General features: G+C 46.5%; 1 long non-coding RNA gene across 1 annotated transcript; it reads right to left on the bottom strand.

Moving 5' to 3' along the window:
• Window positions 1-982: 982 nt before the first annotated feature.
• On the bottom strand, window positions 983-23,229 carry LOC104972401 (uncharacterized). Its single transcript, XR_806627.4, has 2 exons — window positions 22,915-23,229; window positions 983-4,951 (listed from the first exon to the last, which is right to left on the bottom strand). It is a non-coding gene; the product is annotated as an uncharacterized lncRNA (long non-coding RNA).

Genomic DNA, 23,229 nt, shown 5'->3' with positions numbered 1-23,229 from the left:
AAATCTCACAGTAGGTAGCCCTATCAGATAAGTACTATAATTATCTGATTTATAGATGAGGACATGGAAACAGTTTTTTAAAATAGTCAAAGAGGGTTTCCCTAGTGGCTTAGTGGTGAAGAATCTGCCTGCCAATGCAGGAGATACGGGTTTGATCCCAGATTGGGGAAGACCGATCCCACATACCACAGAGCAGCTTAGCCCGTGCACCACAGCTATTGAGCCTGTGCTCTAGAGCCCAGGGGCCACAACTACTGAGCCCACATGCAGCAACTGCTGAAGCCCGCATGCCCTAGAGCCTGTGCTCCACAAGAAAAGCCACCTTGATAAGAAGCAGGCGCACGCAACCAGAGAGCAGGCCCTGCTCACCACAGCTAGAGACGAGCCCAAGCAGCAAGGAAGACACAGCACAGCCAAAATAAATAAATTTTTAGAATAGTCAAAGACTATAGACAGGGAGTTTACAGAAAAGGAAATATCAAGAAACATATGGCTATATTTACTTAATATAAATGAAGCCAGTAAACATGTGGAAGCATGCTTGATATCACTCATAATTGAAGAAATACAAAATAAAACTAGAATTTAGACATCACTTTTTCACTCCTCGGCACAACAAAAATGAAAACTGGTCAATATTCAAGCTGTTATCAAGTAGGGATACAAACTACTCTATAACTGTTCCTCTACATATTCTATCGTACTATCAGTTCATGTCACCAGAAAACTATACATCTGAACCGCATTAGCTTAGCTGCCCATGCAGAAATGCCTTCAGCCCAGTTGCATTTAAGTGTTACACTTTTGGCATCTGTTAATGCTTGGCAAAGAAATGACCACATGAAAAATAACAGCATTATTTGTGTCCGGGAAAAGCTACCACTAAAGGCACTGTCTACTCTCCTAATCTACGTTACCAGAAGGAAGGACCTGCATAGTAACTTATCTTTAGTATTTACTACCAGGAAAAAAATTATATTGCTTAAAGACCTTTTATGTTTTATTTTACCAGACAATGGTACGTACATGACCATTTCTCTTTCTCTTTTTGCCTGGCTACCGGGAAGCTCAGAGCCATAGTTACAGCAACAACATAACTAGGATAATTGACGTCTGACTTCTTAACTCAGTTTGACTTCATTTTAGCTCTCTTTTTCCCCTCTCCCCTTCAACTGGTTTCTCTCCTTCCACTTGCTTTTTAATTTTCTAATTCTGGTTTAACAAAATTACTATAAAGTGTGTTTAATTGGAAGCTATCTCAAAATCTTATGGAAGCAGGTAGAATGCAAGTAATAAATAGACAGTCAAGCCCCCTCATTTTATAAATAAGAAAACTTGAGTCCTCAATCACTATGTTCATTAATATTTATCTCTGTGCTGTGACTGTGATGCTCTATTGTAAGCTCCTTAGAACTGCATTTATCTTTTAGACCCTAGTGGCCAGCTCTGAATCAGGTATACAGTAGGTACTCAATAAATGCACTTTGGTTGAAAACATAGTAGGTGTTGTGAGGAAAAGAACCACTTTCGCATGGAATGAGGTCTGCCAGGTAGCAAGTGTTCATGAGAGCTGAATTAGCAACAGGGCATGGCCTCAGCCTCCAGCCTCGCCCTGCCACGTCCTTGGGTCTCTATCACTCAGGACTCTTTAAGGGCTGGTGTGCAGGGCAAGCAGTCTGCCTCACCACCTCCACTCTGCCTTTATCGTCACCCTCCCAGCCCAGCCCTTCTATCTGGTCCAATTAGCTCCCAGATCTTTTTTATTTTTGCCCTGGGTAGAGACTGACACATCTGTCCTTCCAGTCTCCTGGCCCGGAGATGCCTGGAGGGTAGGGAAATGGCATCACCTTTTGAACCCAGGGCAGCAGCTAATGTGGCTGCTCATCAGTGGTAATCAGTGATGAGGAGGAGAAGGAAGAAGAAGACCCAAGGTCATGGCGCTCCCTGCCCTGGTAACCCTCAACTGACTGTGTCCTCATACCCCTGGGTGGACAGAGGGGACATCAGAGATTGACAAGGTCACTCTTTCTCCTCTTTCCCATCCTTCCTTCCACACATGCTAAGTCGCTTCAGTCATGTCCGACTCTTTGCGATCCCCACGGACTGTAGCCCACCAGGCTCCTCTGTCCACGGGATTGTCCAGGCAAGAATACCGAAGTGGGTTGCCATGCCCTCCTCCAGGGAATCTTCCCGACCCAGGGATCAAATATGTGTCTGCTATGCCTCCTGCATTAGCAGGTGTGTTCTTTACCACTAGCGCCACCTGGGAAGACCCTTCCTTCCATACGGGGAGGCAAAAGAATGAAACAGACAGAGAGGTCAAGCTGGAGCACACAGGTGAGGTGAAGCGGATGGGGCTTCCTTGGCCAAGCTGCAGACACTGAGCTGGCTTCCCATTGGCTGCCACCCCCGCCTCACCCCCAGCTCCCCACCCGGCTCTTTTCCTGAGCAACCTCTGTGGAGATGCATAGAAAAAGAACTGAGGTCTGGGCAAGGCCTTCTGACCCAGATTTCCTGGACTGATGGACAAGCCGTGTTGAGAAACTGTGTCCAGGTGAGCTGAGCTGGGGTAGCCACACTTGCCGAGCCACAGGGAACCTCAGGCCTGGAGCTTTGAGACCCAGTCTCCCGTGAGGACCATCTTGCCCAAGGAGATGCTCTGCCCTTCACTGTCATCCAGGACTTCAGGCTCATCCTTGCAGCCCACGTGAGGGTGCTAGGGGACAGGAGGAGGTCTCCCTGGGGTCTCCCTGTCCTGGTCTCTGTGTATGTAAAATGTCTGTTTGCACTGCAAGCTCCAAGACACTCCCTGTGAAGGATGGTGACTTTTCACAAGACTCAGGCAATTCAGGGCCATGGAAAAGGCAGCGAGCACCATGATTCAAGCTAAGGTGTGGATTCCACATCTTCCACATTTCTCTGGTAACTAAACTGCCACGTTGAGTGGAAAGTGGCTGACATGGGATCTGAACATTCTAGAAATTCTCGCCCTCTTCTGTGAGAAATGATGACGCAGTCACAACACCAGGCCCGTCCTTAACTTGTACAGGACCCGGGCAAGGTTCTCATACCACTTGTCTAAATATTGAAAAGTTATGGGTTAAGCTAATTGCCAAATCTGGCTCAGTGGTAAAGAGTCCGCCTGCCAATGCAGGACACACGGGAGATGTGGGTTCAGTCCTTGGCTTGAGAAGATTCCCTGGAAAAGGAAATGCACCCCACTCCAGTATTCTTGCCTGGAAATTTCCATGGACAGAGGAGCTTGGGGGGCTGCAGTTCTTGGGGTCATAAAGAGTCGGACATGACTGAGCATGCACTCATAAGCCGCAAATAAAATACATTGTTTACCTACCTTGAGGATATACTTCCATAGTTGCTATAGTTTGTAAATGTGTAAAGCTATGGTTATTACTTGGCTAAAACTTGACAAAATATCAAAAGGCTAAATTTTTTATTGCGCTTGTCTGAGTGTACTAGTGATGGGCTGGCAATGCTTGGTTGAGTAATAAATGTATACCTAATTATACATTATTCATAAATGAGTACACATTCATTCAGTAAAATTTGCTTATCTTGCATTTGTCACAGGAAAATCACCAATTACATGGTTATAATAGAGACTTTCATAACTATAAACGTAGTATAAACTTTAAAAATTGTGTTTCATTGTGTTGTACATCTGAAACATAGAATACTATCAATTTGACAGTCACGCCAAATTAGACAGTATTCCTTGAGTCGCTGTAGTTGTTAGCTTTTTATTAACTTCAATCTGGAGAAACGTCATAAGGCTGGAAATTATTCTCAAAGCATTACTTGGATTCAGAATGAAAGCACAAATTTTATGTATCATGTGCAAGCAAAATAATGGGATGGCATATGATACATTACCACTGTCACAAAAAAATAACAAATGTTTTCATTTCATGATATAAACTGCTATCCCTTATATCTTGAAAACTTCTTAAAGCACTATCTCAATCTGTAAAATACCAGTTCTTAAGCATTTTTATGTCAGAACTCCTTTACACTCTTAAAAGTTATTGAGGGTTCCAAGAGCTCTTGTGTACGTAAAGGGAAGCTATTGACGGTTGTCATGTTGGAAATTAAACTGATAACTTTTAAAACACCACACACTAGCACATGTTCTCTTAGCTGTCAGAACGGTGATGACATCCACACCAAGCAGCCTCTGAGAAACACTGTACACTCACAAGAGAATTAACATGAGAGGGGCAAACGACGTCTAAGTTTTGTGGGATCTTAATTCCCTGAGCAGGCATTGAACCCAGACCCTCGGCAGTGAAAGCTCGGAGTCCTAACCACCAGCCCACCAGAGAATTCTTGTCTTTGGGCCACATTTTGAGAATTGCTTCAGGGTAGAACAATGTAAAGAGATGGTATCATGCTCCCTCCACAGTATGCCTGACCTATGAACATACAAATAAGAGTTTTAAGAATTAGTCTTAAAAAAGATTCCTCCACCGCTTTGTTCAACTTGTATGAATACTGCACTAATTCACGAATCTATGCAGAGTCACAGACTGGAATGCGAAGAGAAGCGAGAGAGTGGACCTGCTTCTATCAATGCGTGCCTTGTGTGAGAAACTCAGAAATGCCTCTCACCGTCTCAGAGGTTTAGTTTCCTCTTCTGTAGCGTAGGGACCAGATTTGTCCGTGCTTCTGCTTCAGTTCTGGACATTCTTTGAGGGCAAGTCCTGCCTGAGTCCCCGTGGCGTCCCCAGCGCAGTGCCTGGCCCAGAGCAGACGCTCACTCAGCACCCTCAAGGTGACCATTCGCCTCACGGCTGTGCTGACCAACACTGCTGTTATGTGCGCTTTCGAGTAAGGCAGGTTAACTCTGTGAGCTGGGATGACTTTTCTCCTGAAGTAGAAGGTCCACCACTTCCAACGGGCAGCTTGTTAACTGCTGAGGGCTCACTTTCATGATCTATAAAAGGGAGTAACAACACTAGTAAATATCTTGTGGGGGAGAGGTGTCAGTGGGATTATCTACGTGGAGCACTTAGCACCTGACACATAGAAAGCTTTCTATACATGTTTATTCACTCTGGGGACTTCCCTGGTGGTCCAGCGGTTGAGAATCTACCTTCCAATGCAGGGAACGTGAGTTTGATCTTTGGTCGGAGAACTAATATCACACATGTCTTGGGGCAACTAAGCCTGTGCACCTCAACTGGAGAAAGCCCACAGGGCACAATCAAGACCCAGTGCGGCCAAAATAAATATGTAAATAAATGTTTAACTCTACCAGGCAGGCATTTCAATATGAGCGGATAGACTTATTATATTGAATAAATCAGCTCCTAGCTTTGAGAGGCCAAGGATTGTGTCTCAGGTGAATTCTAGAACTGCCCTCTGGACTGCAGGTGCTCACCCAAAAAGTGAATGAATGAACGAAGGAATGAAAACATGAACTGTTGTTCTTTCTAATGGCTGAAGGGTTAGACCTTCTGTCCACTGGCAATGTGGAACCGCCTAGCTCCTTCAACTGGTGAACACTGAGAATCACATTCGATGCCTTTGTCTCCCACCCCTGCCCCTCGCTCTGCCCTCTTGTTGAAAGTAAAAGGTAAATCGCTTTCGAATCATTAGTTAACCCATTGATGTTACCTTCTGCTGCCCCTGCATTCCCTGAATTCTCCCATGAATAATCAGAAAATTGGCAAAATAGAATTTTTCTCTCTACCATTTAATGACAATTAATGTTTATTCTTATTCTTTTAAATAAGTAATACATGTTTATCATAGAAAAATATGTTTTAAACAGAAAACACAAGACTAAGAAAGCCACCAAGCAGATAACTACCATTAACATTTTAGCTTATCTCCACTCATATGTAAAGAGGAGGGTTATGAATAACTTTTTTAAAAACAAAATCAAGTTCTTATCATGAAAGTTTTTTTTTCTTTCACTTAAAGTATCTTGAACATCTTCCACGTAACATTCTCTCCCACAAATGCACAGACACTACTGCTGGACATGTGTGTGGCTTCCATTTCCTTTCCGTTGTCAGTAATACTGCGATCCTCATTCGCTACTTACTGTGCAGACGCCTTGTGGACACGTGCAAGTTTACTGTAAATGAAATGAATGCATCTTCAGTATTTGGTAGGATGGTGACCATTAATGGAAACTGCTGGAGAAGGAAATGGCAACCCACTCCAGTGTTCTTGCCTGGAGAATCCCAGGGAAGGGGGAGCCTGGTGGGCTGCCGTCTATGGGGTCACACAGAGTCAGACACTACTGAAGTGACTTAGCAGCAGCAGCAGCAGCAGCTTCGTACCCAGTCTCCTAATTGCCAGTCTGGTCTCCCCAGAACTCTTCATGGCTCCTCCTTGTCCTACATCTGGTCGAACCTGGCATTCAGGCACTTTGCAGGTCTGTGCCAGTCACCCTGGACACTGGCTACACTCACCCTACCCTTTCCCATCTTTTTTGCTGATGGGTCCCCCAGCCTATGAGACAGCCTCCAGATAAAAGAGTCTGGGGAATGCTTTTTCTTCTTTTTTAAAAATACTTTTTTCTACACTTACTATGATAAGCATAAACTACTTTTTAAATCGACATGCAATTCATATAACACAAAATTCATCCTTCAAAAAAGTGTACAATCCAGTGGGTTTTAGTATATTTACAAGGCTGTACCACCATCGAGCTGCGTGTTAAGTCACCTCAGTCGTGCCTGACTCTGAGCGACGCTATGGATTGTAGCCTGCCAGGCTCCTCTGTCTATTGAATTCTCCAGGCAAGAATACTGGAGTGGATTCCCATGCCCTCCTCCAGGGGATCTTCCCAACCCAGGGATCAAACTCAGGTCTCCTACAGTGCAAGCAGATTCTTTACCATCTAAGCCACTAGGAAAGCCCTGCCACCATCATCACCATCTAATTCCTGAACAATTTCATCAGCCCCAAAAGAAATTACATACCCATTAGCAGTCACTCCTCATTCTCCTGCTCCCTAGCCCCTGGTAACCATAATCTACTTACTATCTCTGTGGATTTGCCTAGTCAGGATATTTCATACACTGAAATATATAAAAGGATATTTCATATACTGATTCCACATATAGAATCATACAACGGGTGTCCTTTTGCAATTGCCTTATTTCACTTAGTATCCTGACTTCGAGTTTCATCCGTGTTGTAGCATGTGTCCGAATTTCCTTTCTTTTTAAGTCTGAATAATATTTCACTGTATGGATAGACCACACTGTGTTTATCAATTCTCTGTCGATGGACACTCTGATTGTTTCCAGCTATTGGCTATTGTGAATAAGGCTGCTATGAATGCTGGTGCATAATTCCTGTTTGAGTCATTGTTTTAAATTCTTTTGGATATAGAGTGAGATTGTTGGATCATATGGTAATTCCATATTTAATTTTTTTGAGAACCACCACACTGCTTTCTACAGCAACTGCAACAATTTACCTTCCCACTGGCTACATATGAGGATTTCAGTTTCTTCACATCACCCTCAACACTTGTTGTTGTCTGTGTTTTTCATTATAGTCATCCCAGTGGGTGTGAAGTAGCATCCTATTGTTGTTTAATTTGCATTTTCCTAATGTTGAGCACCTTTTCAAATGCTTTTGCCAATTCTCTGTATGTTTATAGAGAAGTACCTCTTCTCTCTCTCTCTTTCTCCATATTTTTAGGAAAACATCTATTCAAATTCTTTTCCCATTTTTAAATTGGATTGTCTTTTTATTGTTGAGTTCCAAGTACTCTTTATATACGCTGGATACTAGATGTTTATCAGATACATGATTTGCAAATATTGTCTCCCATCATATCAATTGTTTTTTTGGTTTCTTGATAATGTCTTCCGAAGCATAAAAGTTTTTAATTTTGATGACATCTAATTTATTATTATTTTTTGGTTGCTTGTGCTTTATATGTCACATCTAAGAAACCATCATCTAATCCAAGGTCAAAGAGGCTTATCTCTATGTTTTACTCTGATGGCTTTATAGTTTACCTCTTACTTTTAGGTCTTCGATCATGTTTACTTAATCTTAGTATAGGGTTCCAAATTCATCCTTTTGCATGTAGATATTCAGTCGTCTTGGGGCTTTCCCTGTGGCTCAGTGATAAAGAATCTGCCTGCAATGCAGGAGTCGCAGGGGACACAAGTTCGATCCTTGGGTTGGGAAGATCCCCTGGAAGAGGGCATAGCAATCCACTTCAGTATTCTTGCCTGGAAATTCCATGGATAGAGGAACCTGGTGGGCTACAGTCCACAGGTTCGCAAAGAGTCGGACACGACTGAGTGACAGTGCCCAGCACGTAGCAAAATCTTACATATTCAATTCATTCCAACCCCATAGCCACTTCATTCAGGGAGCTTTTCCCAGACTCTCCATTCAAGACCTGCCTACCTCTGAACAGTTCCTCAGTGCTTGTCTTACAGCACCTTGTTCTCTCATGAGGTTTCTGGGACCTCATGAGATCTCTCTAATCTCACTAACTCACTGGAAGAAGAGCTCATCAAAGGCAGGGCTTGTGTCTGAAAGTATTCCTCACAGCCCCCAGCATGGAGCTTACGACTGTGGCAGGGCTGAGTACATGCCAAATGAACGAATGAATAAGCACATAAATGAATGAATGCTATTGAGTCACTCATATAGTTCATATTGTGATCAGAACCTGGGCAAACATCCTTACCAAAGAATGGCTTAGGAAATGCATTCATTAAATTCATAGTTACACCTCTATTGACAAGTATAGTCATGTGTTGTTTCACCTGAGGTTTCCTTAATTCATTATAGTCATTATAAGGCTTATCAACAGGAGAAAAATGTGCCTGAATTAGTGGAGGAATTATGTGTGAATTGCACACTTAGGCATTTCACAGCCAGGCCCAATCTCAATCAATACTGTAGTACAATGACAGGCCTTATCAAAGCATCAGGCCTTGCTTAAACTAAAAGATCATTAGCCTTTGAATTAGCGCTCCAAACAGCTCTCTTAATTAATCTGTTAATGATTTTCTTTGTTTAGAGGGATTAGCCCTAATCAATTCTAATATATGTTCCCACAGCTACAAACGCTCATTTGAACCTTAGACAGTCCAGCGGAGATCTGGGGTTGAGCCCCTGCCCTCAGTCAAGGCATGAAGATGGCACACATGTGACTCCTCTGAGTCAGGGGGCCAGGGCTGGGTCACACAGTAGGCCCGGAACAGCCGGGCAGGAGTCATTCTGCCTGGGAGGCATCAAGCCACCTTAGACCTTTGAACTGAGCCTGGAATACTGCCTAGGATTCTGTCCGGTAGAGACATGGACTAAAGGATTTCAGGAAGGGTGGGAAAGGTGTTCCAGGCAGATGGAACAGCTGTAGCAAAGGTGTGTTCACAGGCACACGTTGCACCAACACACACACACACGCTCAGATGCATCCTTCTCCCAAGAACTGGGCCCATCAGAGACTGTCTGAAAGATGTCAGTGTGTCCACCTGAGTCAACCCACAGCCCAGAGTCCCACCAAGCTCTGGGTTCCAGTTGGCCTTTCCTCCAGAGGGCATTGAACGTCTGCCATCCCTGGCCTTCCTTCCCTTCCTTCTCCCTCTGTGTCACCAAGCTAGATGTTCTCCTCTGGGTCCTTACTGAGGACTCGCGCACTAATCCCTGAAGCCCCAGCAGGAACTGGGCTAGAGGTTCTTGGTCCTGATGAAGCTTGATTGTCACAAGATGCAGAAACTTTTCCACCTGCCCCTGCTGGGGCCTTGAGCCACCTGGTTGAGCCGTGGGAGCAGGGAGAGTCTCCCCAGTGCTGTTGACTGCTGAGGGCGTGTAGCTTTGTTTCTAAGCACAATATTTAAAAGTGCTTAGAAACAGCCCCAGTGTGCTTTCTTTCATCAGTCAATGACAAATACTTCTGATCTCATACCTTTTAAATTTCATAATTGATATATTACCAGCATGTATTAAGATGCAAGGCATAAGTGTACAGCCTGATGCATTTTCACTGACTGAATGCACCCATGTAACCAGAATCTAGATCAAAAGACAGAATGTGACCAGCACCCAGAACTCCTGTTCTCCTCCCAGTCACCACCTCCCTCAAGGATAACTAAGGTCCTGGCTGGTGACAACAGAGATCAGTTTTGTCTGATTTCGTACTTTGTATAGATGGAATCATAGAGTGTGGGCTCTCTTGGCACTTCCACTTGAACAAACAGATTGGTCAAAGATCTGAAGAGATGGGGCTTCCTTGGTGGTGCAGTGGATAAGAGTCTGCCTGTCAGTGCAGGGGATATGGGTTCAACCTCTGGTCCAGGAAGATCCACATGTCGAGGGGCAACTAAGCCCATGTGACAGTAAATACTGAGCCTGCATGCCTAGAGCCTGTGCTCACAACATGAGAAGCCGGTACCCCACAACAAAGAGTAGCCCACGCAGCAGCGAAGACCCAGCACAACTGAAAAAACAAATAAATGAATGAAAATATTAAAGATATTCTAAAAAGGTATTAAAGATATTACAAAAGAATAAAATTTTGAGGGGAAAAAAAAAGATCTGAAAAGAGAAAGCAAGAAGTTTGTTTGAAAGACTGGTCCTCCTGAGGAAGAGAGAGTAAATCTCATGTGCGGGGGTCTCTGCAGTCCATCCAAAGGTGAGAAGGGTAGGTGGCCTGGTCAAGGACTTGCGGACATGTGTTCAGATTTGATATCCATTCACAGCTTGCTGTGCAACCTTGCCAAGCCTTTTCCTTTCTGAACCTCAGTTGGATCCTCTGCAGGGTTGAAAGGCAGTTTCCTCCCTTTACCCACCAACCTCACCTTCTGTTATCTATCCCCACACCCACCACTGCCATGCAGAACATGCTTTGGCAAATGTGGCTGACCGAGTAGACCACATGTAAGTAATGATTAATTTGTTTCCCCATTTCTTGTTAGCAGAAGATCTATGGAGCAGACTCAGATCTACCGCCGATAGCAAGTGTGCCAGCCAGGCTTGGTAGAATTCCAGAAATAAGCAGAAGCTCTTTATGGCTGAGTTACTTGATCGCAGTCTCAGGTCAGGGAAATATTCAGAACCTGACGCACCCATTGAATTAGAGCAAATTACTTGAGAAACCCACATCCCAGCCTTCATGTGACCCTGGGTCCAGTAACCACTGACGAGATAGGCGGTCCCTAACTTCCCTTCTAGCTCTGATAAGCCCAGGGTCTGGGCATAGGCCAGCTTCCCCCTGGAATGACTGCAGAGCTGTGGAGGGTGGACCAGTCCCCTGCGGAGGCCTCCTTCTCAGCCTGCCCTCAGCCCCCAACCTTGACTCTGCCCCCCACCCCTGTGCCCTTTACTCCAGCAGACCCCTGCCCAGCCCTGTGCTGGACAAGTCCTCCCAGGCCCACGGCTATCTCATGTTGCTCTGGGAGAGGGCATCTATTTGGAAACTGTTGATGGAACTTGTATTCCTGGAGTACTGTGAAAACTGAAACTGCCCTCTGCAACTCCTGGCAGCCCCTGACCCGGGGGGAGAGAACCCCAGTGTTGTCTTAGGAACATGAATTGTGGCCTCCTTCAGTGTCAGCCACCTCCTCCAGACCTGGCCACTCAGAGCTCAGGCTCTGGGGCTTCCCTACCCTCAATGCATCCCCAAGAGCTCTCTATTTTCCAGCTCTCTCCCCATTTCTGTCCATGACCAAGGATGGGATGAAGTCCACCGGAGGAAAGGAATTGTGCTTGTGGTTGGGGGGCAGAACCACACCTGGAACAAATAAGAATCAATCTACAGCTGTGAGCAGAGGGGCGAGGAAAGAATTTGGTCAGAGAGATCCTTGGCGAAGGGGACTCATGCACGGATGTGATGGAGGAAAGGGCAGAGTAACATGGAATGAGGTATGCTGGGGAGGGGCGTTGCATGGCAGATTGGACAGTCTCCATGCACAGATGGTCTCCACACCATCTTGTATTCTGGGTAATATGAGAGTGTGCGGAGTCCCCAAGGGGTCACCTCTAGAGGGATGAAGGAACTAGAAATTCTCCAGAGTGATGAGTTGGGGAAAGGAGAGGAAGGCAACTAGGTAGGGGGTGGAGGTGATGTGCTGAGAGCTTGGAACCTGATATGAAGACATTCAGAAGCCTTGGTTGGATATTTGGACATGCCTGGGGCAGATAACTAGATGGCCTATGTAGAACAATCCTTTAATTCATCACATGTCCCATTTTACTGTCTTTAAGACAAGGTGCTAAGCCTTTGTACCTTGAAGTATAGAGGGAATTGAGTAGTAAGGCCTAAGATGTCACCCTGGGATAAAGAAGTGCTCGTCTGCCAGTCCATCTGGGTAGGCTTCTTGAAAGAGGAGTAATTTCTGAAACAGCCTGATAGATCGTCTGATTACAGGAAACCATTTGAGCATGTGCTTTGGACTGGTGCAGCTCTGGGAAATAAGGGTGAACAATTGTGACCCTGGCCATCAGGGAGCTGACACTGTTGTGGAGAAGGCAGACGATGGAAAACTCAGCCCAGGAAAGATACGGAGCTTGGGAAATGCTCTGATGGGAGTGGGAGAGTATCCAGAGTCAGTTATGTCTGAATTGCATTTTGACAGACGAACAGTTCCCCAAGGGGTGAGCAGGCACATACTCAAAAACTGGAAACATCCCATGAGAATCTGATGAAAGTAATGGACCTTCTGTCAGAAACTTACATACATGCTCCATGGATCTTGGAGTTGGGAATCCCCAGAAAAGGCCCTGAGGCCAGCCAGAATGTGGCTATGATCAAAATGATCAAGGACACTAATCTCTAGGGCAAAGATGAATCCCAAGAAGATGCACCCCAGGCACAGCCTGCCCTAGGGTAGCGGATGAAAAGGTATGGTCCTGGTAGCACAGCCAGACGGCTGCTGAGAGAGGGGGCTGGGCTTTAGCAGGAGTTGGTTCCTTGGGAACAAGCCGTGCGGAGGGTCTGGCCGAGGTATGGCTGTGGGGTGAGGGACTGTGGGGGAGGGTGATGGCGCTGAACGCCTGAGAGGGTGGTTGGTGGTGTCTCAGATCGTGAAGGTGGGGTCATGGTTAGCACAGCATGGTGTGGAGATCAAGGGCAGTGGTTTTAGAGTCTAGTGCACCTTGGTTTGAATCCCATGGATGGTTATCACCCAAAATATGGCCTGGAACTCAGCCTTCAACAGTGGTCTCTGCGGGGCTGGGAGATGTGGCAGGTCAACAACACCCGGGAGCTTTCTCAGAGTGAATGTGCTGCCCTCTCCCTATTCTCACCCCTACATAATCCGGACAATATGACTTCCAGGAAGGTTGGCAATGGTATTGTGAAAAGGTTTTCAGATCATTCTGATCCATTCCTGAATTTGTCCTTCTCCTCCAGAAAAACTACCCAGAAAGGTCACTGAAAAAATAACATGACACACTGTTCCTCTGGAATGATAAGACTAGCAGCATTCTAGCCCAGCTCAATCCAACCGATAGCCCATTCATTCAACACGAGTTTATTGAGCTTCCACACTTTTTTTTCCCTCATTTTTTAAAAAGTTTTTTTGGAGTACTACCAAACGATCCAGAAATTCCACTCCTGGGAATTTACCTGGAGGAAAACCTAATTCAAAAAGATACATACACTCCTGTGTTTATAGCAGCACTATTTACAATAGGCAAAACAAGGAAACAATCTAAATGTCCATCAACAGACAAACAGATAAAGAAGGTGTGGTGCATACGCACAATGGAATATTACTCAGCCGTTGAAAAGAATGAAATAATGCCATTTGCAGCAACATGGATGGACCTAGAGATTGTCATACTGAGTGAAGTAAGTCAAAGACAAATATGTGATAAAGTTTATGCATGCATGTGTGCTAAGTCGCTTCAGTCATGTCTGACTCTGTGCGACCCCATGGACTGTAGCCCACCAGGCTCGTCTGTCCATGGGGATTCTCCAGGCAAGAGTACTAGAGTGTATTTCCATGCCCTCCTCCAGGGGATATTCCCAACACACGGATCGAACACATGACTCTTTTTTTTTTTAATTTTCTTATTAGTTATTTATTGTCTTTTAAACCGTACAAGTATTTTAAGAATTAGGACTTTTTTTTTTAACTTTACAATTTTGTATGGGTTTTACTATATATCAACATGAATCTGCCACAGGTATACACGTCTTCCCCATCCTGAACCCCCCTCCCTCCTCCCTCCCTGTACCATTCCTCTGGGTCGTCCCAGTGCACCAGCCCCAAGCATCCAGTACCGTGCATCAAACCTGGACTGGCGACTCATTTCATATATGATATTATACATGTTTCAGTGCCATTCTCCCAAATCATCCCACCCTCTCCCTCTCCCACAGAGTCCAAAATGTTCTATACATCAGTGTCTCTTTTGCTGTCTCGTATACAGGGTTATTGTTACCATCTTTCTAAATTCCATATATATGCATTAGTATACTGTATTGGTGTTTTTCTTTCTGGCTTACTTCACTCTGTATAATAGGCTCCAGTTTCATCCACCTCATTAGAACTGATTCAAATGTATTCTTTTTAATGGCTGAGTAATACTCCATTGTGTATATGTACCCCAACTTTCTTATCCATTCATCTGCTGATGGACATCTAGGTTGCTTCCATGTCCTGGCTAACACATGACTCTTTTATCTCCTGCATTGGCAGGCAGATTCTTTATCACTAGTGCCACCTGGGAAGCCCAATATCGCTTACTTGGAATTAAAAAAAAAAAGATGCAAACGAACCTATTTATAAAGCAGAAACTGACTCACAGAAAACAAACTTACGAATACCAGAGGTGGGAAGAGGTAGGAAGGATTTGGGGATTGACATATACATGCTGGGTTCACTTGGTGGCTCAGATGGTAAAGAATCTGCCTGCAACACAAGAGACCCTGGTTTGATCCCTGGGTCGGGAAGCTCCCCTGGAGAAGAGAATGGCTACCCACTCCAGTGTTCTTGCCTAGAGAACCCCATGGACAGAGGAGCCTGGCACACACAGTCCAGTTCAGTTCAGTTCACTTCAGTTGCTCAGTCGTGTCTGAATCTTTGCGACCCCAGGGACCGCAGCACGCCAGGCCTCTCTGCCCATAATCAACTCCCGGAGTTTACTCAAACTCATGTCCATTGAGTTGGTGATGCCATCCAACCATCTCATCCTCTGTTGTCCCTTTCTCCTCCTGCCTTCAATCTTTCCCAGCATCAGGGTCTTTTCCAATGAGTCAGTTCTTTGCATCAGGTGGCCAAAGTATTGGAGTTTCAGCTTCAGCATCAGTCCTTCCAATGTATATTCAGGACTGATTTCCTTTAGGATGGATTGGTTGGATCTCCTTGCAGTCCAAGGGACTCTCAAGAGTCTTCTCCAACACCACAATTCAAAAGCATCAATTCTTTGGCGCTCAGCTTTCTTTATAGTCCAACTCTCACATCCATGCATGACCACTGGAAAAACCATAGCCTTGACTAGATGGACCTTTGTTGATAAAGAGATGTCTCTGCTTTTTAATATATTCTCTAGGTTGGTCATAGTTTTTCTTCCAAGGAGCAAGTATCTTTTAATTTCATGGCTGCAGTCACCATCTGCAGTGATTTTGGAACTCCCAAAAATAAAGTCTGACACTGTTTCCACTGTTTCCCCATCTATTTGCCATGAAGGGATGGGACCAGATGCCATGATAAGCCAACATTTTCACTCTCCTCTTTCACTTTCATCAAGAGGCTCTTTAGTTCTTCTTCACTTTCTGCCATAAGGGTGGTGTCATTTGTATATCCGAGGTTATTGATATTTCTCTTGGCAATCTTGATTCCAGCTTGTGCTTCATCCAGTCCAGCATTTCTCATGATGTACTCTGCATATAAGTTAAATAACCAGGGTGACAATATACAGCCTTGACGCACTCCTTTCCCGATTTGGAACCAGTCTGTTATTCCATGTCCAGTTCTAACTGTTGCTTCTTGACCTGCATACAGATTTCTCAGAAGGCAGATCAGGTGGTCTGGTATTCCCATCTCTTTCAGAATTTTCCATAGTTTGTTGTGATCCACACAGTCAAAGGCTTTGGCATAGTCAATAAAGCAGAAATAGATGTTTTTCTGGAACTCTCTTGCTTTTTCCATGATCCAGCGAATGTTGGCAATTTGATCACTGGTTCCTCTGCCTTTTCTAAATCCAGCTTGAACATCTGGAAGTTCATGGTTCACATACTGTTGAAGCCTGGCCTCGAGAATTTTGAGCATTACTTTGCTAGCGTGTGAGATGAGTGCAATTGTGCTGTAGTTTGAGCATTCTTTGGCATTGCCTTTCTTTTGGATTGGAATGAAAACTGACCTTTTCCAGTCCTGTGGCCACTGCTGAGTTTTCCAAATGTGCTGGCATATTGAGTGCAGCACTTTCACAGCATCATCTTTCAGGATTTGAAATAGCTCAACTGGAATTCCATCACCTCTACTGGCTTTGTTCGTGGTGATGCTTTCTAAGGCCCACTTGACTTCACATTCCAGGATGTCTGGCTCTAGGTCAGTGATCACACCATCATGATTATCTGGGTCATGAAGATCTTTTTTGTACAGTTCTTCTGTGTATTCTTCCACCTCTTCTTAATATCTTTTGCTTCTGTTAGGTCCATACCATTTCTGTCCTTTATTGAGCCCATCTTTGCATGACATGTTCCCTTGGTATCTCTAATTTTCTTGAAGAGGTCTCTAGTCTTTCCCATTCTATTGTTTTCCTCTATTTCTTTGCAGTGATCACTGAGGAAGGCTTTCTTATCTCTTCTTGCTATTCTTTGGAACTCTGCATTTAGATGGGTATATCTTTCCTTTTCTCCTTTGCCTTTCGCTTCTCTTCTTTTCTCAGATATTTGCATGGCCTCCTCAGACAACCATTTTGCCTTTTTGCATTTCTTTTTCTTGGGGATGGTCTTGATCACTGCCTCCTGTACAATGTCACGAACCTCCATCCATAGTTCTTTAGGCACTCAGATCTAATCCTTTGAATCTATTTGTCACTTCCACTGTATAATTGTAAGGGATTTGATTTAGGTCATATCTGAATGGTCTAGTGGTTTTCCCCACTTCCTTCAATTTAAGTCTGAATTTGGCAATAAGGAGTTCATGATCTGAGCCACAGTCAGCTCCTGGTCTTGTTTTTGCTGACTGTATAGAGCTTCTTCATCTTTGGCTGCAAAGAATGTAATCAATTTGATTTCGGTACTGACTATCTAGTGATTTTCCATGTATAGGGTCTTCTCTTGTGTTTCTGGAAGAGAGTGTTTGCTATGACCAGACACAATCCATGGGATCGCAGAGTTGGACATGACTGAGTGACTTATACTATGTACATGTTACTATATTTAAAATGGATAACCAACAAGGACCTACTGTATAGCACAAGGAACTCTACCCAATATTATGATACAATTTAAATGGGAAAAGAATCTGAAAAAGGATATATACAAGTAAATGTATAACTGAACCATTTTGCTGTAGACCTGAAACTAAGATGACATTGTGAATCAACTATACCCCAATATAAAAGAAAAAAGAAAGGAACCAACTAGCCTATTCATTCCACATGTGTTTAGTGAGCTTCCATACTGGGCCAGGCGCTGGGCCAGGTGTTGGGGACCCAAGACCCAGCTCTTGTACCATCCACGGTAAGCAAGGCAGGCCAGAGCAGAGACAACACCATGTTGTGACAGCTCTGTGATAAGGAAAGTCTGGAGTACTCTAGGAACGCCCAGGAGGGGCAGTCTTGGGTCATCAGGAAAGGCATCTTGGAGGAAGAGTAGGCCGGGGCCAGAAGCCAGCCAGGAGGGTGGAGAAGGTCTCCCAGGAGGAAGAAGCCACCTGCGCACAGCCTAGAGGCAAGAGGTGTTCAAGGAAGTGCAAGTGCTCCCAAGTGTGGCTGTGGCGTGAGAGAGCAGGCCAGAGCCACCAGGGGCTTGGGGTTGATCCTGCAGTTCTCCTGGGGAATTGATGGGTCTGGAGAGAGAGAGCACCCTGGGGCAGAGGGGAGATCTCTTATCTGCTCTGGGGATTTCCGCAAGAGACGCTGAAGGCCTGAGTGAAGAGTGTCTATGGGGCCAGAGATGAGGGGCTAGAGTCCACAGAAATGCTGCCCCCCCACCCCAAGCAGCTGACCCCTACTGAGAGGCATGTGTTGCCCCGCCCCTGCCCCCTGTGCAGCATGGGGCTTAGAGGGCATTGTTCTGGAAACCTTGTGTCCAGCCTTGCCATTCAAGCTATGGGTCCATGTGGTCTCCAGCCTTCCCAGAATCCTCTGACAAGCCTTCTTATTTTCTCAGTGTTGTCATTAACCCTTCCACCTCTGGAAGCCCAGCTTCTCTCTCCTGTGAGGATGTCCATATCTGTTCTGGTCGTGAAGCTGTTCAGTTCCAAAGGCCTTCCCCATTTCCATTAGTCCCTACCACAGCCACACCCTGGAGCCTGTCTTTCCTAAAACACTCGCACTTCTCAAAGCTTGAAGTGAATGGACCACTCGCTGCCTATGGCCCTCTGTGCTTCTGATGGCTCCTTCTTGACTGCCTGGCCCAGGGCCTTACCCTAGCTGCCCGTTGCACCCACTGGGCACCCGCTGGGCTGGTGGAGCTGGCTGCCGCCCTGGGCTGCCACACCTACTGGAAACAGTGGGCCGCCATGGAGACCAGGGCCTCTTGCCTCAGAGAGGCCCTGTCCACTGCCCCCAGCAGCCCTCTGTCTTCTTTCCACTGCAGCTCTTTCAAACCTGCTCCACCTCCTCCAGGCTCCTGATTCAGACCTTCCCCCTCTTTCACAAAGAAAGCAAAGGCCCCAAGATGGGAGTCCCCTTGATTTCTTGCCATCCCAGCTTCACGCAGCAACATCACACAGACTGCCCCTTACTCCCCTCTCCTGACTCGGACCAGCCTGGGGTTCCGGGCCCAGCTCTTCCCTCCTCTTTGGGCATGGAGGTCCCTGTCATCCCCTTCCTTGTCCCCCTCTCCAGTTGTTCATCTTCCCCCAACTTTTCCCATAATCATGGAGACCCCCTTTGTCCTCCCCTCCTGCCTCACCTCCCCTTCAGTCCTCCTACTGCCTCTGCCTCTGTCCTTCTTCCAGAACCTTCCCTTAACCATCCCAGAAGCACCTCAACATCAAAACATCACATCCCATCTCATTTCTCCCCACCTGCTTCTCATTGGTTCTCCCCATCTTGGGAAAGGGCAGCAGGGCACAAGTACACACCCCAAGTCACTCTGCATACCTCCCTCCCTCACGCCATCATTCCAGCACCCACCAAGTCCCCTTGGGGCTTCTTTTTAATACTCCAGAATTCATCATTCTGTGATGATGTGCCAGGCTCCTACCTTGCAAGGGTTTGGCACATTATTCATTCAGGAATTTGTTCAATATGCATTTTTTGGAAAGCCCATCCTGTGCAGTGTTGACTTGACTCACATTTACGCTTCCAACTCAGGCATTTGTCCCACTTGGCGCCCGACCTCTCTCATCCCACCCTTGTCGACCGACTCTGTCTCAGCTCCTGGGCTGCCTGGGAGTTCGACTCCTCCTTCTCATCCTGCCACCCTGTCAAGTGGCAATTAGGATGAGGTGTCATGGTGGCTATGAAGGCTCGGCAGCGGCAGTGTTGGGGAAACCATCTGAGATGGGGTTGGTGGGGATAGTGACTCTACTAGAATCCACTTAGGGGTATTTATTCATTTGTGCACTCAGTCAATATTTATTGAGCATCTACAGTGTACCAGGCACTGAACTAGGCCCTAGGGATACAGCCAGGCCCCAAAACACACAGGTTCTCCCCTCTCTCCAGGAGCTAGCAGTTTAGTGAGGGAGACATTCATCAGATAAATGGCACGATTATGACCAAGACAAGTGCTTCATCAGGGTGGCACACAGCTCTCAAGTATGTAACAGCAGGGTTTGGTCCTCTCTAAGGAGGTGATGGTGAAGCTGAGATCTGAAGGATACAGCTGTGTTAACTAGAAGAAGAGGAAAGGGAGCAGCCCAGGAAGAAGGACCAGCATGTGCAAAGGCCCTGGGGGAATGCAGAGGCAATGCAGGGGACAGGAAGCCCTGCACAGAATACATTTCGGTTTGTTTAATCACAAAACAACGTAACACAAAATGCACCATTCGACTGTCTCAAATGTACAACTGAACAGCGTTTAGTAAATTCACGATGTTGTGTAACCACCACCACTCTTGTTCCAGAACATTTCATCACCCCAAAAGGAAACCCTGCACCCATTAAGCAGCCACTCCCCATTCTTCTTTCCCCCAACCCTACAACCTGGGACCACTCATCTACTTTCTGTCTCTCTGGATTTGCCTACTCTCGACATTTCTTACAGATGGACTGATGTAATCTGTGGCCTTTTGGGCCTGTCTTCCTTCATTCAGTGTACAATGTACGGGGTTCATCCATGTTGCAGCATGTGTGAGCACTTCACTCCTTGCTATGGCTGAATCATATTCTATTGTATGGATATACTGCATTTTGTCTATCCATTCATTTCTTGATGACCATTTGGGTTGGTCCCACCTTTTGGCTATTGTGGATCATACTGCTATGAACATGTGTGTACAAGTTTGTGTTTGAACATCTGACTTCAGCTCCTTTGGGTCCATAACCGAGAGTGGAACTTTGGGTCATATGGTAAATCTGTGTTTAACTTTTTAAGGAACAACACACACTTTTTATTACATTCATTTGACATGACTTAAATTCAAGCCATGGTGGTAAGACAGGGGTGGTAGTGATATGGGAGAGTAAACACTGTTATTTTCCAATTCTGACAACTTCTTTTCATCTCTTTTCAGGTTGTTTGAAGTGGAGGTGAATAGGCAGAGAGGCACTGTCTCACTAACTGCCTACCTGGGCAGTCCTGCCAGGTCAAGGATCTCCATCTGTTTTTTTCCCTGACGTACCTCAAAGCCTAAAACAGTGCTTGGCACATGACTGGTGCTCAATAACTATTTGTTGCATGAATAAATAAATACAATGAACTCCTTCAAGGGCTCTAAAATCCCAAGAAAACAGATATTCGTCAGCTAGAACCAGGGAGGACAGGCCCATGTTACCGCCCAAGATGGGTGGTTGGATGAGAACAGGACTCTCCAAAGCCACCAACCCTCAGCCCCTAGGGAGACCTTGGCTAGTATTTTTGAACACTCACTATGTGCAGGGACTTTTATACAACTGTTCACCCGGAAGCTTGGAGAGCCTGAGTGGCTTTGGATTCCTACGAGGTAGACCCGGAATCTACTCTGGGCTGCTGGACATCAGGTGTCTCCCTTGGTGGGGACTGGGGTCCCTCCATCCCAAGACTGACGCTCAGACCAGAGTAAGCTCGGGGCTGTGGTCAGCTGGAAGGACTCCCAAGGGTCCCTCAGAAGCACCCTAGAGAGCCCTGAGTTCTCCCTTCCCCCAGCTGAGGCCAGAGGGAGGAGGGAAGGACGGCAGCAGAGCGTGCAAATTGGAGGCTGATATTGAATTGCAGCAAAATGAGCAGAGGATTACCTGCCCCACCTGGACCCACCCTGGGCGAATACCAAGGCCCGGGTCAACTCTCACGAGGAGTCGGCAGGCCCAGTACCAGGAGGAATTGTGGCTGGATGAGCAGGGGTCATGAGGCAGGTGGCTGGGCCCATAGGCTTGAAGATGTCTTCCTCTCCTGAGCCCTCCCTATCCTCAGGTTGGACATCCTGTATTCACAGAGCTCTTCTTGAGTTCTGGGGGCATAGCTAGGGGATCAGAACCAGGCTGAGAAGCTATCCCAGGACCCTGCCTTCAGGGAGAACAGGGAGAAAGAAGATGAGGCAAACACCCAAGATTCTGGGGAGTGGAGTGGAAAGCTGCCATGACTGAGTAAGTCTGGGAAGGCTTCCTGGAGGAGGATGAAGGGTGTGGGAGACTGGGTTGGGATGGAGGAAGATTTGAGTTTGAATTATCGCTTAGCTACTTCCTAGCTGTTTGACCTTGAGCAAACAATTCATTCACCAAACATTTTTAAGAGTGTCTACACCATGCCAGTCACGTATTAAGCATTAGGACTACAAGGATAAATTGGATACAGTTCCTGTCCTCAGAGTTTTAGCCAGGATGGCATGATCCGTGATGTCACCAAGGTGAGGCAGTACTCTGGGGAGGGGGGCAGTGGAAGTGGCAGTCAGTTTAAGGTCCTTGAGCTTCCCTTAGCCTCCTCTATACATGGGGTTGGTGCCCACTTGCCCACATGGCCAAGATGACTGGTCGGGAGAAGCCATGTGAGCCTAGCTTGGTGCCTCACACATCAGCATGAGGCTGACAGACGCTTGGGAGGGGCATGAGGGGGTGTAGCTCCAGGGTAGGAGGAAGCCAGGCATGATGGTATGTTGGGGGGGAGTGGAGAGGGGCCCTGCCCAGAGTCTGATCAGGGTCCTACTGGTCAACCAATTGCTGGAGCCATAGATCCTGGAGGCAGGCACTGTGCAGCCAGGCTGGCTCAGCTGCGGCTGTTCTGAGTGGGGAGTCAAACAGGTTTGGGTGACCTTTGCAAGCAAGGTCATGGGGCACTGCCCATAGCCCTTTCAACTCATTACCACTCTCTGATCTGGTAATGACCCCTGCATAGTCTGACCCTGGCACTCACAGCTCCTGTCTCTCCCTGTAGGGCAGAGACACCAGCTTTCCCAGGTCAGCTGGCACATACTTCCCCCTCTGCCTTCCTGCCCTGCAGGGAGGACTCCCCCTCCCCCAGGGAGGGTGGTGCCACGGCAGCACCTTTGGGGCTCCCTTTGGGGCTTCCACACTGGCTAGCCTTCCCCAGATGTGATGGGACAGGAAGCCAGGGACTGGAAGGAGTTCAGTCACGAGGGGAGCAGTACGTCCTCCTGCTGGCCAGTCTGCCCTTCTGCTAGCACCCAGCGGTTCCCAATTGCCCACCTGTGCAGAAGCGTTATTAAGCTGCATGCCGGCTTCTTCACGCTGCAGAGCTGCAGTGGCCCCATTTGTCCACTCGTCTGGCCCTCATCCTGGTGCACAAACTCTTCCCATAGCTTCCCCAGTGTTTGCTCAGCCTTCATTGGCTCCTCCAAGAGTCCGGGAACTCACTACTTCACAAGGCAGAGTTGTTATTAGAAAGGTCTCCCTGCCCCAATTCCTTACTCATGCCTGATCCTTTTCAAATGAGCACAGGCTTGCTTCCAACTCCTATTCCACGCACGAGTGCACAAACGCATGCCTCCCTCTCTCTGCCCA

Source organism: Bos taurus, chromosome 5 (assembly GCF_002263795.3).
Source record: "Bos taurus isolate L1 Dominette 01449 registration number 42190680 breed Hereford chromosome 5, ARS-UCD2.0, whole genome shotgun sequence".
NCBI lineage: Eukaryota > Metazoa > Chordata > Mammalia > Artiodactyla > Bovidae > Bos > Bos taurus.
This window is presented reverse-complemented; position numbering and strand designations above follow the sequence as displayed.